At 45.4% G+C, this 11469-nt stretch overlaps 1 non-coding gene and 1 pseudogene across 1 annotated transcript; both read right to left on the bottom strand.

The window, feature by feature from the left end:
* Positions 1-8189: 8189 nt before the first annotated feature.
* On the bottom strand, positions 8190-8330 carry LOC143405363 (U1 spliceosomal RNA; annotated as a pseudogene).
* Positions 8331-8862: 532 nt separating this feature from the next.
* On the bottom strand, positions 8863-8934 carry Trnae-uuc (transfer RNA glutamic acid (anticodon UUC)). The gene has a single exon. It is a non-coding gene; the product is annotated as a tRNA-Glu (tRNA).
* Positions 8935-11469: the final 2535 nt, after the last annotated feature.

Consider the following 11469-nt stretch of genomic DNA (forward strand, 5'->3'; position numbering starts at 1 on the left):
TGTTTTTGTTACTATAGCTCTGTGGTATGATTTCCTAATGTCTCTTTCAGTCAATTCATCGATTGATGTATTGCTTTACTTTTCTTGATGAGGACTGCTTTGGCTATTCTGGGCCTATTATTTTTCCAAATGAATTTCATGACTAGCTTTTCTATTTCTGTTAAGAACATCATTGGAATTTTAATAGGAATTGCATTAAATCTGTCATGCTTTTGATAGTGTGGCCATTTTGACAATATTAATTCTGCCTATCTGAGGGCCTGGGAGATCTTTCCATCTTCTAAAGTGCTCAATGTATTTCTCTAGTGTTCTGTGGTTTTCATTGTAGAGTTCTTTCACCTCTTTTGTTGATGTGGCTGCATTACTATAATAGTAATATCTAATATTATTCCCAAATATTTTATTTTCTTTGAGGCTACTGTCAATGGGATAGTTTTCCTAATGTCTCTTTCAGTCAATTCATTGACTGATGTACAGGAATACAGTTGATTTATGGGTGTTCATTTTATGTCCTGCTACTTTGCTGAATTCATTCATGAGTTCTAGAAGTTTTCTGGTGGAGATTTTTCTGTCTTCTAAATATACAATCATGTCATCAACAAATAGGGCTAGTTTTGTTTATCTTTTTCTATTTGTATCCCTTTAATTTCTTTCTTTGGTCTAATTGCTCAGGCTAGAGTTTCCAAGATTATGTTAAGCAGAGGCCATGAAAAGGGCATCCCTGTCTTGTTCCAGGTTTTAGAGCAAATGCTTTCAATTTCTCTCCATTTAGAATGATGTTGACATTGAGTTTAGCATGGATAGCTTTTACAATGTTGAGGTGTGTTCCTACTATCCCTAGTTTTTCTAGTGTTATGAACATGAATGGATGCTGTATTCTTTAAATGCTTTTTCTGCATCTATTGAGATAATCATGTGATTCTTGTATTTAAGTCTATTGATGTGATGAATTATGCTTATTGTTTTCCATAAGTTGAATCAACCTTGCAACCCTGGGATGAACCCCACTGGATTGTGGTGTACTATCTTTTAAATATGTTTTTGTATGCAGTTTGCCAGTATTTTATTAAGAATTTTTGCATCTGTGTTCAGCAGGGATATTAGTCTGAAATTTTCTTTCCTCGATGTGTCTTTGTTTGGTTTGGTATCAGGGTAATACTAGCTTCATAGCATGAGTTTGGAATGGTTCCCTCTTTATTTCATGGAATCATTTGAGGAGGACTGGTGTTAGTTCTTCTCTGAAGGTCTGGTAGAACTCAGCTGAGAATCCATCTGGTCCTGGGCTTTCCTGTCTTGGTAGGCTTTTGATGGCATCTTCAATTTCATTGCTTGAAATTGATCTGCTTAAATTTTCTATGTCCTCCTGATTCAATTTGTGTTGATCATATGTCTCTAGAAATTTGTTTATGTCTTCAAGATTTTCTATTTTATTGGAGTATAAATTTTCAAAATAGGTTCTGAATAATAGATTATGTTTTTTCAGTAGTGTCCATTGTGATATTTCCTTTTTTATCACAAATAGTAGTAATTTGAATATTCTCTGTCTTTCTCCTTCTTAGTTTGGCTAAAGATTTATCAATTTTATTTACTTTTTCAGAGAACCACTTTTTTGTTTGGTCAGTTTTTTAGAGTATTTCTTTTGTTTCAATTTCATTGATTTCAGCTCTGATTTTAATTATTTCCTCTCTTCTTCTGCTTTTGGTGTCCTTTATTCTTTTTCTAGAGATATAATGTTAGGTTATTTATTTGTTGACTTTCTACTCTTTATTTTAATATTTATTTTTTAGTTGTAATTGGACACAATACCTTTATTTTATTGATTTATTTCTATGTGGTTCTGAGGACCAATCAAGGCCTTGCATGCGCTAGGCGAGTGCTCTGCCTCTGAGCCAAGACCCCAGCCCCAACTTTCTACTCTCTTAATGAGTGAGCTCAGTGCAATGAACTTTCCTCTTAGTACTGCCATCATAGTGTCCCACGGATTTTGCTATGTTGTGTAATTATTCTCATTTACCTCTAAGTATTTTTTAATTTCATCCCTGATTTCTTCTGCTATCTATTGATCATTCAATAGTGTATTTTTAGTCTCCAGGTGTTAAGGGTAGCTTCTGTTTTATTTTATTTCATTTTATTTTATTTTAGTTGTAGTTGGATACAATGATTTTAATTTATTTATTTTTATGTGATGCTAAGAATGGAACCCAGGGCCTTGCCCATGCTAGGCAAGCACTCTACACTGAGCCACAACCCCAGCCCCTCTATTTTTTATTTTTATTTTTTTATTTTATCATTGATTTCTAATTTCATTCCATTATCTGATAGGATGAAAGTTCTCTCTCTCTCTCTCTCTCTCTCTCCCCCCTCCTATTTTTTTTTTATTTGCTAAGAATTCCTTTGTGGCCTAAGATGTTCCATTTTAGAGAAGGATCAATGTGCTGCTGAGAAGAAAGTGTATTCCATCATTGATGGATGAAATATTCTATATGTATCTGATAAATCTAAATTATTAATTGTATTTTTTAGTTCTACAGCTTCTTTACTTAGTTTTTTTTAGAGGATCTATTTAGTGGTGAGAGAGGTGTGTTAAAGTCACCCAGTAATATTATGTTGTGGTCTCTTTGCTTCTTGAAATTGAGAAGGGTTTGTTTGATGATTGTATGTAGATGTTCCATTGTTTGGGGCATAAGTATTCATGATTGTTATATCTCGCTGATAGATGATTCCCTTAAGCATTATGAAATGTCCTTTTTTATCTCTTCCCTTCTAATTAACTTTGGCTTGAAGTCCACTTTATCAGATATGAGGATAAAAACCCAGCTTCTATATGAGATCCACGTGATTCTGTTTTTTCCCCATCCTTCTACCTTCAGTCTGAGGATGTCTTTGCCTGTGAGGTGAGTCTCTTGAGACAGCATATTCCTGGGTCTTGTTTTTCAATCTAATCTGCCAGTCTGCATCTTTTGATTGATGAGGTCAGGGCATTTACTTTTAATGTTATTATTGAGATATGATTTTTATTCCCTGTCATTTTATTTTAATTTGAATTAGTTTATCATTGACTCATTGTTCTTTTAGTGTAGTTCCTCTCTTTGCTGGTTTCACTTTTAATTTTTATTTCTTCTTCATGAAATAACTTGAATGTGTTTCATAGTGCAAGCCTTCTAGTTGTGAATTCTTTAACATTTGCTTATCATGGAAGGTTTTTATTTCATCATCAATTCTGAAGCTTATTTTTTCTGGGTATTCTTGGCTAGCATCCATTTTCTTTCAGAGATTGGTATTTAAGACCTCCTTGCTTTGAGGGTCTGTGTTGAGGGTATTGGGATTTCCTTTAAATGTTACCTGTTGTGTTTCTCTAGAAGTCTTAAAAAATTCTATCCTTATTCTGTATGTTAGGCATTTTCATAATAATGTGCCTTGGTGTGGGTCTGTTGTAATTTTGTATATTTGAGGTCCTGTAAGCCTCCTGTATTTGACTTTCCATTTTACTCTTAGTTTTAGGAAATTTCCTGATATTATTTCATTGAAAAGATTGTGCATTCCTTTTTTTTTTAATATTTATTTTTTAGTTTTTGGCGGACACAACATCTTTGTTTGTATGTGGTGCTAAGGATCGAACCCGGGCCGCACGCATGCCAGGCAAGCACACTACCACTTGAGCCACATCCCCAGCCCTGTGCATTCCTTTTCTTTGTATCTCTGAGCCTTCATCTATCCCAATAAATATTAAATTTTGTTTTTTCAGTTTATTCCATATTTTTTTAAAAATATTTTTTAGTTGTTGTTCGACCTTAATTTTATTTATTTATGTTTGGTGCTAAGAATTGGACCCAGTGCCTCACACATGCTAGGCAAGTGCTCTACCACTGAGTTACAATCTCAGCCCTTATTCCATATTTCTAAGCCATTCTGTCCATGGTCTCTTAACATCTTTTCTCCACGGTCAACTTTGTTTTCAATACACACACACACACACACACACACATGTACATAAACCATGTTTTTTATAAAGTATATATATGCATAGGGCTGGGGTTGTAGCTCAGTGGAAGAGCACTTGCCTAGCATGTGTGAGGCACTGGGTTCAATTCTCAGTACCACATACAAATAAATAAAGATCCATCAACAAGTAAAAAATATTTGAAATATATAAAAATATATATATATGCATATTTTTTTCCTATACCAGGGATTGAACCCAGGGGTGCCTAAGCACTGAGCCACATCCTTAGCCCTTTTTAGTTCACATGTTATATTGAGAGAGTCTCGCTGAGTCTCTTAGGGCCTAACTAAGTTACTGAGGCTGCTTTTGAACTCTTAATCCTCCTGCGTCAGCCTCCCAAGCTGCTGGGATTACAGGTGTGCATCACCATGCTTGGCAAGATCATATATTTTGTCTTCATTGCCTGAAACTCTGTCTTCCAAGTGATCTAGTCTGTTGGCAAAGCTTTCCATTGAATTTCTAATTTGGTTTATTGATATCTTCATTTCAAGGATTTCTGCTTGTTTTTATTTTCCTAGAATCTCTATTTATTCAAGTGATGTTGCACTTCCTGTAGTTTCTCTGATTTCACTCCTTGTACCATCCTTTGTTTGGTCGTTAAACTATGTACATTCTGATCTCCTTCTCTGAACTTCCTCCACTGGGGTGTTGTCGGATTCTGTTGTTGGAATATCTTGATTTATTTGTGGTGATTTGTTCCCTTGATGTTTGGGGTTGTTTGTGTGTCTACCCATCTGACAGTGTGGATCTGGGGCAATAGAATTTCTACCCTATGGACTTGGTGTCCCTGAAGGTTTGCAGTACCTAACTTGCTGAGAAGTTGCCTGTCTTCTTGGTTTCACCACAGAGCAGCCAGGAAAGCAATCTCCTTTATTCCTTCATCTTGAAAACCCTCTGTACTTTTCTCTACATTTCATAATTAAAGGGAAAAATTTTATCTTGGTTAGTTGCCTTTTAGCCTATCTTTACTATAGGCTGCACACACTAGGCTAATTGTATTATTACATTGTCTCATTTGATTTATGCAACAATTTTGAAGTACTGATATTCTTTTTCAAATGACCCTTGCGAAATTGAGGCCTGGCAAGTTGAAAGAGTCAGTCCACAGTCAAGCAGAAGACAATGGGTGGTTCCAGGATCACAGGGAGGCCCTCCCTGCCAAAGGCAGACAAAACCTAATGTTTTTGTCATGATATTCGTTTTCCGATAGGCCTGGAAACCAATATCCACGCAGTTCCCAGAAACGGCATTTGTGGCTGACACTCTAAAAAACTGTTCCTCTTGGTAAGGCAGTAAAAGTTGACTTCAGCTGTGGCTTATGTATCTTACATTTGAGCAAAGAAGCCTCCTCCTGCTGCTGGAGAGAAAAAGATGGCTCTTCATCAAACTAGATTGCAAGGAAAGCAAAAGGAGGCAGAGAGAAGCAAAGTGCAGAGGCAAAGCAAAGCTGCCCCCCCAGCAGCCAGCCGTATTTATATCAATAGGTTACATTCAGCCACTGGCATCCTTAGTACATATTGTTCATTATGTCACCAAGCAGGTCACAGAGTTGGCAACATCACGCAGCTTATTCCTTAGGTACATACTAAGCTGCAATGTGCAATGTTAGGAGCGTTGTGTAGCTCTCAATAATGTCCATTGTATAAAGTTACTGTTCCGTGGACAGGTTCAGACACAGTGAAACCTATGGTTGTCTAACAAGAGAGCTCCTATATTCCCAGGAGCTGAGTGTTTGAGATCAAGGTTTTGAGGCTGATAAGACTCTAGCAGAGCCTCCTCATGGAGGGCATTGCCACAGCAGCTAGGATTGCACATGCATTAGTTATCTTGCTAGTTCCTAGGAGAAACTGCAGAGTATTCCAACAGTGGAAAACAAAACACCTGTTATTCCTCGGGAATTTGCTCACCAGATGGAATTCTCTGACTTGTACTTTTCCACAGCCAGAACCCTTACACCAGATCAGTTTGTAGGACTCATGGCTTCTACTGGCAATGTCCTGAATACCTGCTGAGCTTCCTGTGATTCCAAGTGAGTTTCTTTGACGACTGATGTTAGTACTGCCTCCTGCTCTGCCAGGATATCAGAACCTTCCGGGACTTTGCAGACCTGAGTTTGGTACTTGAGTAGGCATGGGGGACACCACAGTCCTTCCTGCCATGGTCATGCCTTTCCCATTAGGCTAGGATTCAGAGCAGTGAGGAGGGGGTCACCAAACACCTGAGAGACGTTGACAAAATGCTGGCAACCACCAACACCGCAGTGTAGCTGACCCCTCAGGCATTTTCAGTTGGGGAAAAATAACATTACTCTTTTTCTTCTCTCCTTCTCCTTCTCCTTCTTCCTGGAGATTGAACCCAGAGGTACTTAACCACTGAGCCGCATCCTCAGCCCTTTTATTTTGAGACAGGGTTTGGCTGAGTTAGCTAGGACCTCCATAAGTTGCTGAGTCTGACTTTGAACTTTTGATCCTCCTGCCATAGCCTCTGGAGTTTCAAGAAATTATAGGCATAAGGCATGAGCCAGGATGCCAGCTCCCACCCACACCCACCCCCAGCCCCCCAAAAGACTTCCAACAGTTAACAATAGCTGTTTACAATATGTACTGCCATTTGAGGAGAAGGGATATCAAGGAACATCCACAATTTGTCAGGCCAGTGATGCATGTCAGGGGAAAATGAGACTGAGAGGGTAGCACTCCTTTCTGACTATGAAGGCAATAAGCAAGGGCTGGGGATGGGAAGGAAAAAGAAACCTTAAATTTGAAGAGGTGGCTTTAGGTGTAAAAGTGTTAAGGTCTGTAAACAAGTCTGGATGGCACCTGGCATTTTGCCAGAGGGAGTGGTTTGTGAAGTAGTGCCATTGAGCCATTAAGTGTGGAGATTTCTTATTGGTTGACTGCTGTATCTAGTTTATGCTAATTAAGATAAGCAGTGTGGAATGTATAAATACCCCTCCTGTCCTACAGTAAAGGGCTCCCACTCCTGCTGTATCAATGTACACAAGTTGCTCCTCACCCCCTCGGTTATTTTGCTGCAGCCGGACTGTGGCAGTAAAGGATGGTTAGAATAATATCTAAAGGCATTTCCGAAAAGGACATAGGATGTGCTAGCAAGGCAGCCATCACTGAAGTCTGCCGAAAGGGAGGAGGTCGGTAGGAAAACTGCCCTAGTGGAAGCCCCAGGAGATGAATGTGGTCCTCGCTCCTGCTCAAGAGTTCCTATTATATATTCCTCAGAGGACAGCAGAGAATTGTGACCCGGGTGGCCTGAGAATATGAGCAAGATCGCAAGATATCAGGGCGGAGCTGTTCCTGTACACATGATGAACCTGTTGGTTCTACTATTAGAACCATCACTGCAAGTATCCCAAGTCAATACCTTCTTTCCAAGGAAAGCTAACTATGTCTAGATACAGATTCTACTTTGCTCAACTAGATTAGTTGTGCCCTGGGGCTCCAGTACAATGAGACTTCGGAATGTTCCTGAAGTCTCTACAGATGGGCGTTTCCCCCTCATTGCAAGAATCACACATGCTGCAGTAAAGACCAAGTAACAGCACAACAGAGTACCGTCCATTGCGCAAATTCAAGCTTCTGCAAACGACCCACTCATTTTTTTTTTTTTTTTTTTTTTTTGAGAGACGACTTTTTAGTCCTTATTTTATGTGGTGCTGAGGATGAAAGGAACCCAGCGCCCGTCGCATGCCAGGCGAGCGCATTACCGCTTGAGCCACCTCCCCAGCCCAAACGCCTACTGTTTACACCCCGGGAAGGGCAGGGCCCGGCAGGTAGGCCAGAAAGCCTGCAGCTACCGCAGGTCCTTCTGGATCTTAGGTCTAACAGAGCTGCTTCTCATTCTGGGCCTGTGGAGTGTGCTGGCCCAGACGAAAAAGCGCCCCCTGCCGGACTCTCCTTTCACTAAGGCTGGAAGATCGGGAAACGGTGTGAGCAGAGCGGTTGGCGCCGACGCTGGCACCCCTCCCCATCGTCCGCAGAAGCGTCAGCCTCAGCCTCAGGTGACAAGCAGGGAAGCCTAGAAGACGGCACCCGAGGGAGAGCACGAGGGTAGAAATACAAGAAAAAGTTGAAACAAGGAAACACAAAGACAAGACACGGAGCGACGGAGCAGCGAGACGAAAGAGAAACCTAGCTGAAAACACCAGCTGCCTTTTGGTACCGTAATCGCCAGGGGAGAGCGCGAACGCAGTCCCCACTGCCACAAATTATCAGTCGAGTTTCCCACATTTGGGGAAATCGCAGGGGTCAGCACCTCCGCAGTGCAATGGAGAAGCCTCGCCCTCGTCTGCGGGACGCCGCCGCTGGAGCAGCCGGGGCAGGGCGGGGGAGGCCACGCGGGGCTCTTCTGGCCTGGCTTTCGCTGTGGGCAGCGCGAGGCTTGGGCTCAGTCTTGCGGCCTTCTCTGTCCGGGAGAGCGCCGCCGAACGCCCCTGGCGCTTGGCCACCAGCCTGAACCACTGGGTGGGGGGCAAATGAAGGACGGGGGCCTCGAAGGCAGGGTCCTGAAGGCCGTCCACCCAAGGGTGCTGGGCTGTCCGGGAGAGCCTGTCCACGGGTGGGCGCGGGTAACGGCGGGAAGAGGGTGAGGAAGCAGAGCTGGGAAGGCGACGGATGAGGGCCCCGAGGGCCGCGCATTTCGGGGTCCTAGCGATCTCGGCGTCGGAGTCCGAGTGACCTCGTTTTCGGTTTCCTTTCGGAAAAGAGCGATGGGAAGCGCCGCGTTAGGTTGGGGCTGAGGTGAGGCCAGGGAAAGGGAGCGAAGGGGAGGGCTGTGCAGTGGCCGCCCCGGAGGCCAGCCGCTGGCCAGGGCCTTCAGGTGCGACGAGGCCCGGACAAAAGAGGTTCCCTGACCGGGAATCGAACCCGGGCCGCGGCGGTGAAAGCGCCGAATCCTAGCCACTAGACCACCAGGGAGGGACGGGTGGACGGCACAGGTGCGCCTCCTCGTGCTGGCTGCTGTCCGCGGAGGCACTTGCGAGACCCAAGGCTCCCCCTGGGAAGGCTAGAGCCGCGGGAGCCGGGCGGCTCCCCACTGCCACGAGCGCGTCCGCCACCGCCTCCCACGGGCCCAGGCCTGGGCGAGTCTCTGGGCGGAGGCCAAGCACAAGGAGCCCGCCCCGGTTCCGCCCGGTCCAGCTTTCGCACCGCCCGGCGCCAGCGCTGAGCGAACCCTCGTCGCCACCGCGGCTTCTGGCCCGGAATCGGCCTCCCCGGCCCTCGGCGAGCGCGAGCCCACAGTCCGCGCCCTCGGAGGTCGGGGCTGCTCGGGGCTCGCCGGCTCCGGACGCCCACCGCGCGGGGGGCTCATTGCCGTAGGCGCCCGCTCAGGGGCGCGGAGCCAGACGCCGGCGCAGGACGTCTCTGCCGCTCGAGTCCCTGCGCTCGGCCTTCGCGCGTCCCCGTCGCGCGGACCCGCCGGTCCTCACCGAGCCCGAAGTGGGGAGAAGCCCTGGCGCCCCAACGCCGGTCAGCTTGGGGAGGTCCCGGGGCCGCGGGCGAGGGCGCCATCCCCAACCGCGGCTCCCGCCGGTCCGCCCGTCCCGCGCCCGGGTCTCCGCCGGACTCACGGCCAGCAGGCGGGCCTGGGTGCCAGTGCTGGGCGAGGCTGCAGGGAGCGGTGGCTCCCTCCCCGCCGCTGCTGGACGCCGCCAGTCCCGCGGCCTTCGCCGGCCTCCCGGGGCCTCCTTCCCTTCCTCCCGCTGCCTCCCCTCCCCTGCCTCCTCTGCCTCCGGCTCCCGGTTCACCTTCTGTTTCCCGAGAAGTTCCTGTCGGGAAAACGAGCACGTCCCCTCCCGGAGTCTCTGGGCCAGGACACCTAGGCCAACGAGCCCTTCGAGGGCTCCCCCGCCGAAACCCAGGCGCTGCCTGTGCCCGAGTGCGGCTGCCCACGACAGAACAAGGGCGAGTGCCCTTCGAGGTTCTGCCCCCCGCAGCAACGCGTTGGTGGCCAAAGGCAATTTCACAATTACACCTGGAGACTTCAATAATACAGAGAACAACTAGTCAGAATCAGCTGGGATCTTGAATGACCCAACTACACAATCAATAAGCAGGAAATAATTGTCAAGTTTAGAAACCTCTGCAAGAGCAGAATGCATACAGTCGTGGGCCCAGATTCACAGGTTGAAGGGCTAACTTGGTCAGCCACCAGGCATATGATAATTAAAGTCCCAGTGAGATATCAGTGCACACCTATCAGGATGTCCTCAATAAAAGCCTGGCGACATCAAGTGCTGATGAGGATTCAAGGAAGCCTGGATCACTCATATATTGCTGGGGTGAAGAGGAAGCATCAAAGCCACCTTTGGTCAGCTCCGTCCGTGTTGCTGTGATCAAAATACCTGACTAAACCTGAGGAGAACTCAATCTGGGGCTACAGTTCCAGAAGTCAGTCCATAGTGGCCAACTCCTTTGCTCTGTACAATGAGCAAAGGCCCGGCAGAGATAAGTACTGGGCTCCCACAAATACCTGTATCGTAAATTTCATAGCAACTGTATTCTTAATATCTGGCGGCAGCGGGAGGGAATGTGCACGACCTTTGGGTAAACAAATGATGGTTTCTCTATCCATAGCATGGAATAGTACGCAGACAATTGAATACAAAAAGAACAACCCATTCATACACTCAGCCACCAGAATGACTCTCCAGAGAAACTCACAGTGAGAAACTGTAATCCCAAAGGCTAAACACTGGGTTCCGTTCATACATCATGTTGAAAAGAATAAAACACAGCAATGGAAGTCAATTAGAGGTGGCCAGGGGTTAAAGAGGAAAGGAGGGGCTGTCCTGAAGAGATGAGACTATCATTCCAAAAGGGCCTCTAGGGGGCTGGGGTGGCAACTCAGTAGTAAAATGCTTGCCTAGCATGTGTGAGACTCTGGGTTTGATGCTTAGGTCCACATATAAATAAACAAAAATAATGTTCTATCAGCAACTAAAAAAAAATAAAATATAATTTAAAAATAGGGGGCCTCATGGTGGACTTTGTGGTGATGAAAATATTCTTGCTTATATCAATGTCAGTGTCCCGGTACTATACTAATGCGATATTTTAAAAAACACCACTGCCGCAGTCTGACTGCAGCAAAATAACCGGGGGGGTGACGAATAACTTGTGTACGTTGATGCAGCAGGAATAGGAGCCATTTATTGTAGAATAAGAGCGGTATTTATACATTTTACACAGCTTATCTAATTAGCATAAAATAGATACAGCAGTCAACCAATAAGGAATCTCCACACTTAATGGCTCGCTTTTGTTACTTCACAAACCACTCCCTCTGGCATTTGGCCAGGCGCCATGCAGACTTGTTTATAGACTCTAACATTTCTCTGGCAAAATAACAGGTGCCATCCTGACTTGTTTACAGACCTTAACACCTCCTCCTCCTCCTGCTCCTCCTCCTCCTCCTCCTCCTCCTCCTCCTCCTCCTCCTCCTCCTGCCCT

This window comes from Callospermophilus lateralis, chromosome 7 (genome assembly GCF_048772815.1).
Source record: "Callospermophilus lateralis isolate mCalLat2 chromosome 7, mCalLat2.hap1, whole genome shotgun sequence".
NCBI lineage: Eukaryota > Metazoa > Chordata > Mammalia > Rodentia > Sciuridae > Callospermophilus > Callospermophilus lateralis.